Genomic DNA, 6,567 nt, shown 5'->3' with positions numbered 1-6,567 from the left:
CTTCGAGAGAGGATCTCAAAAGTCTTGTGTTCACCGGCGTGTCCAGAAAAACGAGAGGCATGGAACCACGAAAGGATTTTCCTCCTTAGAGTAGAAGGCACGAGGGTCTTCCCAAATGGTAGCGTTTTGGTGGATGAAGCAGCCAGTGAGATACATTTGGGGTCTAGAATGGTATGGTTGGAAACCTCTTCTATATCAGAGGACGTAGCAAAGGCTCTAGATAAGGCATCAGCTTTTTTGTTCTTGGCAGCTGGTTTGAAGGTAATTATTAATTCAAAACGGGAAAAGAAAAGAGACCATCTTGCTTGACGAGGGTTCAAGCATTGGGCAGACTGGAGATATGACAAGTTCTTATGATCCGTGAAGATCGTCACCGGATGGCGAGCTCCCTCCAACAAGTATCTCCATTCCTCTAATGCGGCTTTGATAGCCAGTAATTCCTTGTCTCCGATGGTATAATTCTTCTCTGCGGGTAGGAGACCCCGAGAATAGAAGGCACAAGGATGGAATTTTTGCTGTTCCGAGCGTTGGGAGAGAATAGCTCCTAAGCCCACATTAGAGGCATCTACTTCTAGGAAAAAAGGGAGTGTCACATCAGGCTGACGAAGGATTGGAGCCGAAGAGAAGGACTCTTTTAATGTTTGAAAGGCTTGAATAGCCTCAGTAGACCATTGCTTAGGATTAGCCCCTTTACGAGTCAGGGCCACAATAGGAGATGCAATGGAAGAAAAGTCTTGAATGAAGCGTCTATAGTAATTGGCAAAACCTAAAAAACGCTGGATGGCACGAAGAGTAGTTGGCTGGGGCCAATGTAGTACAGCATTTACTTTGTCAGGATCCATCTTCAGACCAACTCCGGAAACAATATACCCCAAGAATGGAATCTGGGGTAATTCGAATGAACATTTTTCTAATTTACAGAACAATGAATTTTTCCGTAGCCTGGAGAGGACTTCTGCCACATGTTGGTGGTGAGAAGGCAGGTCCTGTGAAAAAATCAATATGTCGTCCAGGTAGACGACGACACATACATATAATAAATCCCGAAAAATCTCATTAATGAAGCCCTGAAAAACAGCGGGGGCATTACATAGCCCGAAAGGCATTACCAGATATTCGTAATGCCCGTCTCTGGTGTTAAACGCCGTCTTCCATTCGTCACCGGAACGGATTCTGATTAAATTGTAAGCACCACGAAGATCCAACTTAGTAAAAATACGGGCTCCCTTGATGCGGTCAAATAGCTCAGTGATCAACGGAATGGGATACCGGTTCTTGATAGTAATGGCATTGAGTCCACGAAAATCTATACAAGGGCGTAATGATCCATCCTTCTTTTTGACAAAGAAGAACCCAGCTCCAGCGGGCGAGGTGGAAGGTCGAATGAACCCACGCTGGAGGTTCTCCCGTATATATTCAGATGTAGCTTGAGTTTCAGGTAACGAGAGTGGATAGACCCGGCCTCTGGGAGGAGTCTTGCCAGGAAGAAGATCAATCGGACAATCCCAAGAACGATGAGGAGGAAGACGTTCAGACTGAGCTTTATCAAAAACATCGGTAAAAGAAGCATATTGAGGAGGGAGTCCCGGTGAAATAGCTGAAATGGAAGCTTGCTGTACCTTGAGAGGAATGACTTGGGAAAGGCAATGATGGTGACATTCAGGCCCCCAAGACGTGACTTGAGGGGTGCGCCAGTCAATCTGGGGAGAGTGACACTGAAGCCATGGAAGGCCTAGGACAATCGGACTTGTCGTCACAGGAAGAATTAAAAACGATATCTCTTCATGATGCAGAGCACCAATCTGAAGGGTTACTGGAGACGTACTCTGGGTGATGAGACCGTTGATGAGACGTGATCCATCGATAGCCGTCACAGTAATGGGAGTTTTTAAGGTAATCACTGGTAGAGACCATTGATTTACTAACGATTTGGAAATAAAATTTCCTGCTGCTCCGGAATCAATTAATGCCTGTGACTCAAAGGTTTTGGTAGCAAAGGAAATAGTCACATCAAAAGCGCAGACTTTAGATTTCATAGACGATGGAGAGGACTCCAGGGACCCTAACTTCACCTCTCCAGAACTAGTTAGGGCCTGGCATTTCCCGATCTCTTAGGGCAGGAGCTGAGGACATGAGTGGAATCAGCACAATAGATACAGAGTCTATTCTTGACTCTTCGTTTCCTCTCCTCAGAAGATAACTTGGAACGTCCAATCTCCATGGGAATCACAGCGGGTGACACTGGACGAAATTGAGGGTTAGAGCGAAAAGGTGCTTTAGCAGAAGTCGTTTTCTCAGCCTCTCTTTCACGAAATCTCATATCAACACGATGGCATAGAGAGATCAAATCTTCAAGTGACGAAGGAAGCTCTTGGGTAGTCAGTGCATCTTTAATTTTATCGGAAAGCCCCTGCCAGAAGGCGGCAACTAGGGCTTCAGTGTTCCACTGAAGTTCAGAGGCTAAGATCCTAAATTGAATGACGTACTGGCCTACAGAATGAGATCCTTGTCGCAGACGGAGGATGCTGGAAGCAGCGGAGGTCACACGACCTGGTTCATCGAACACACTTCGGAATGTAGAAATGAATTTGGCACTATCTTGTAATATTGGATCGTTCCTCTCCCACAGAGGGGAGGCCCAAGCCAGGGCTTGTCCTGAAAACAAAGAGATAAGATAGGCCACTCTGGAACGATGGGTAGAAAAATTTTGAGGTTGGAGCTCAAAATGGACTGAACATTGGTTAAGGAAACCCCTACAAGTTTTGGGGTCTCCATCGTACTTTGACGGAGTAGGCAGGTGAAGCGTGGAAGCTATAGACACCTGGGATGGCAATGGGGAAACGGAGGAAAGTACAGGAGCTTCAGTAGTAGCTGTCACAGTCTGTCCAGATGTTCCTTGGGAGATTAATGACTGATAACACTGAAGTAACAGCTGTTGGCGGGCATCCTGTTGCTCCACACGGCTAACCAGATGTTGCAGCATCTCTTTGGCGGTAGGTTCCACATCTGGGTCTGTCATGGCCTGATCTTACTGTCACGGGCACTAGGAGTCTTTACCCAGGAATCACCAGATGGTAGGCTTACCAGAGCAATGTAGATGGTAATAGGGTACTCTGGTAGCTGGGTGATCACGGAACATGAAATGATGGCCGATGAGATGCTCAGGAAAGTCTATGACTAGCAACACTGGTAATAATGAGGTAATGATACACAAGGAGCTGTATGGACAAGGACACGTGAAGGTAGTCAGTGGTCTGCGATAGCAAGTTGTACCACTGCTATAGTGAGGAGGAATGTCCAACAGAAACAAGGAGGTGCTGAGAGTCAGCGGTCTGCGGGTAGCAAGTTGTACCGCTGTCATAGAGAGGATACTGGAACAGGTGATACAGGAAACAGGGATCAGTGGTCTGCTACTAGCAAGTTGTACCACTGAATATATATGTGAGGAGGTGCACGGGGAGAGACTGCAACACAGGATATACACAGGCACCTTATACACGATCCACAGTAACATGCACAATATATATAAATGACTGAACAGGTCTGCAAATATAGAAAGTCTCTTGAAGTAGTCCAGCACAAGTTAACACAGTCAATGATGGCAATAGACTCAGGGGATAGCAGACTCCAGAGGAGAACCAACACAGTCCAGCAAGATATGCAATACACCAGCACAGTCAATGAGAAGTATGCATACCGTGGTTCAGAAGCAGGCAGTCAGATAGGAGTGCAGATACCTGAGCGGCAGGAGGCCGGCTGGATGAGAAGTCCCAGGATAGATGAGGCAGCGGTCTAGTAGGTGCAGCGCACAAATAAGTAGACCAACAGGGACACGAATCCACAGGAATCAGTAACACGTGGAACTGGACTCAAGGAGGACCCAGGAGAGTGGAGATGATCCAGCAGAGGAGTAGTTGATGAGATATAAATCCAATGCTGACAGGAGGGTAGACCAGCGGGACACGTGAAGGCGTGGAGAGCGGGTCAGCAGTAGATGGGTGATAGCGCGGTCAGCAGCAGCAGGACTCTGCGGTACACGGAGGTAACCAGTAGCAACCAATAGGTGTCAGTAGCGATGGAACACGGGAGAGCAGAGTAGACCAGGAGCTGTTGATCACGGAGAGTAGCGAATGGCAATGAGAGCAGCAGTCTCGAGGAAACACAGGAGAGCTGAGAAGAGACTGCAGTGCACAGGGGCAGCGGATAGTAGTCAGCTGGCAGTCACGATGTTGAACACAGGCGAGTTGCAAGCAGGAGACTGTAGTGCACAGAGGCAGCGGATAGTAGTCAGCTGGCAGTCACGATGTTGAACACAGGCGAGTTGCAAGCAGGAGACTGTAGTGCACGGAGGCAGCGGATAGAAATCAGCAAACAGACTTGATGAGAAGCAGGTGAGTGAGGTAAAAGCTGGAGTGCACGGAGGCAGCGGATAGCAATGAGCAAACGGTAATGATGATACAGTTGATGGTAGAAGTGGTATGGAACCACAGTAGTAGAAGTGGTTTGGAAACCACAGGAATCAGCAGCGCTGAATACACGAGTAATACAGGAACACCTTCAGAGACTCATGAGGAATGAGACTCCAAGATCAGGCAACGTGGTGTTGACCACAGGTGCTTAATATAGGGAGTGTTGCCTGATCTGCCAATTAAGTTAAAGGGGTATACACTGAAGTATAGAAAAGGGCTGCGCATGCGCAGACCCTCAGGATGGTGGACGGCCACGGTTCCTAAATGTCCGGGAAGAGGCACTCACGGTCCGGTGAGTGACAATATCATTATCAGCAAATAAAAGTGTGTAAACCTACGCATTTCACCCCAGGGAAGCTTCCTCAGGGAAAGGTTGTCAGCAACTGAATGAGTAGTAAAGCAAGGAGTGGCTATATATAGTACTCAAATTAACATATCCACTCCATGATTGGTCAAGATGTTGAGTGACATTATGAGGTCACACCCATACATTCCGCTGTAGTCTGAATGAACTTCTGATAGTGGACATACAATTCCTCCTGTTACTGAAAAACAGGCATATTGGCTAAAAAGATGCAACATTGTCCAGATTATTACAAAAGGGTAGGTTATAGAAAGGTATTTAAATCAAAATCGATATTCAGACCACTTGGTGTAAGTGTCTTGAGGGTGTATATATATTTTGCTTTTTCTTGTGAAATTTTCCTTACATAATCCCCCTCTCTACATGGCTTATCAACTTTATGTATACATATAAATTTCAGAAGGGTATGATCATGATGGTGATGTTTCGAAAAATGTTCAGGGACACTGTGTGTTTTCAGTTTTTGATACTTCTTTGGTGCTCTGCAATTCTTGTGGAAAGTTTTCTAATGGTCCTCCCTACGTATTGCTTTCCACAAGGACATTCTAAAAGATATACTACTCCTGCCGTGTCACAGGTCAGTTTTTCTTTTATAGGGATCTCTTCCCCGGTGCTGTTTGAAATGTAAGAAGTAACTGGTTTTGTACCCTTAAATTTAATATTCTTGCAAACTATACACCTGTTGCAAAAATAAAAACATTTTGTTGTCTCATTTAAACAGGTACCTCCTTTCTTTTTTTCTTCTGGGGCAATAGTACTATTTACAAGTCTGGTTTTGAGATTATCTGATCTTCTATATACGAATTGTGGGATAGGGGGTAGAATGTTTTTTAGGTCTTTGTCTCCCAGCAGAATATTCCAATGTTTTTTGAAAATTTGTTCAACTTTCTTTGCATCCTTGCTGTATTTAGTGATAAAGGGGAGAGTTGGTTTGTAAGTTAGGTTGAGGTTGTCTAGTGATGTTTTTCTATCCAACAAACTGTCTCTCTCTGTATTCCTCATTTGAAGATAAGTCAAATCAATGACTTTAGGCTTATTCTTTTTTTCCAAAAATCTCTCTTTGAGAGTGAGGGCCTGTTCATCGTATTGTGACAAATGGGTGCAGTTTCGTCTTAATCTAGTGTATTGGCCCTTGGGAATATTATTAATAAATAACCAATTGGGATGGTGGCTACTGGTTGTGTGGATGTATGAGTTGCAGTAAACCTGCTTGAAGAAATTCTTTGTAGCAATCTGACCTTCTATTAAAATTTCTAAGTCAAGAAATTCTACTTTCCGATCACTGATGTGGTGGGTGAATGATATATTCAGCTGATTGTTGTTGATATACTGGAGGAATGTTTCTAGTGTGGTATGATCACCTTTCCAGATGCAAAAGATGTTGTCTATATATCTAAGCCATAAGTGGATGTGATCTCGGAAAGGGTTATTGTTGAAGATGTTGCATTCCTCCCAGTGGGTTACAAACAGGTTTGCGTAACTTGGCGTAAATTTGGTGCCCATGGCAGTCCCGCAAACCTGTCTGTAGTAGTTCCCACTGGTCCAGAAATAGTTGTGATGGAGCACGAAAGATATACTATGAATCAGAAATTCTATCTGGTCTTCCCCTTTCCTCTTTCCCGCGCCGGGGAATCCGACTACTGTAATCTCTAAGGGGTTGGGACCATTCCCCTACACATTATCCCCTTGGCCGCATATACATTCCCTTGGGAAGCGCAGATTTTCAACATTTTT

This window comes from Mixophyes fleayi, chromosome 3 (genome assembly GCF_038048845.1).
Source record: "Mixophyes fleayi isolate aMixFle1 chromosome 3, aMixFle1.hap1, whole genome shotgun sequence".
In the NCBI taxonomy this organism is placed as follows: Eukaryota; Metazoa; Chordata; class Amphibia; order Anura; family Limnodynastidae; genus Mixophyes; species Mixophyes fleayi.
Note: the sequence above shows the minus strand (reverse complement) of the source record.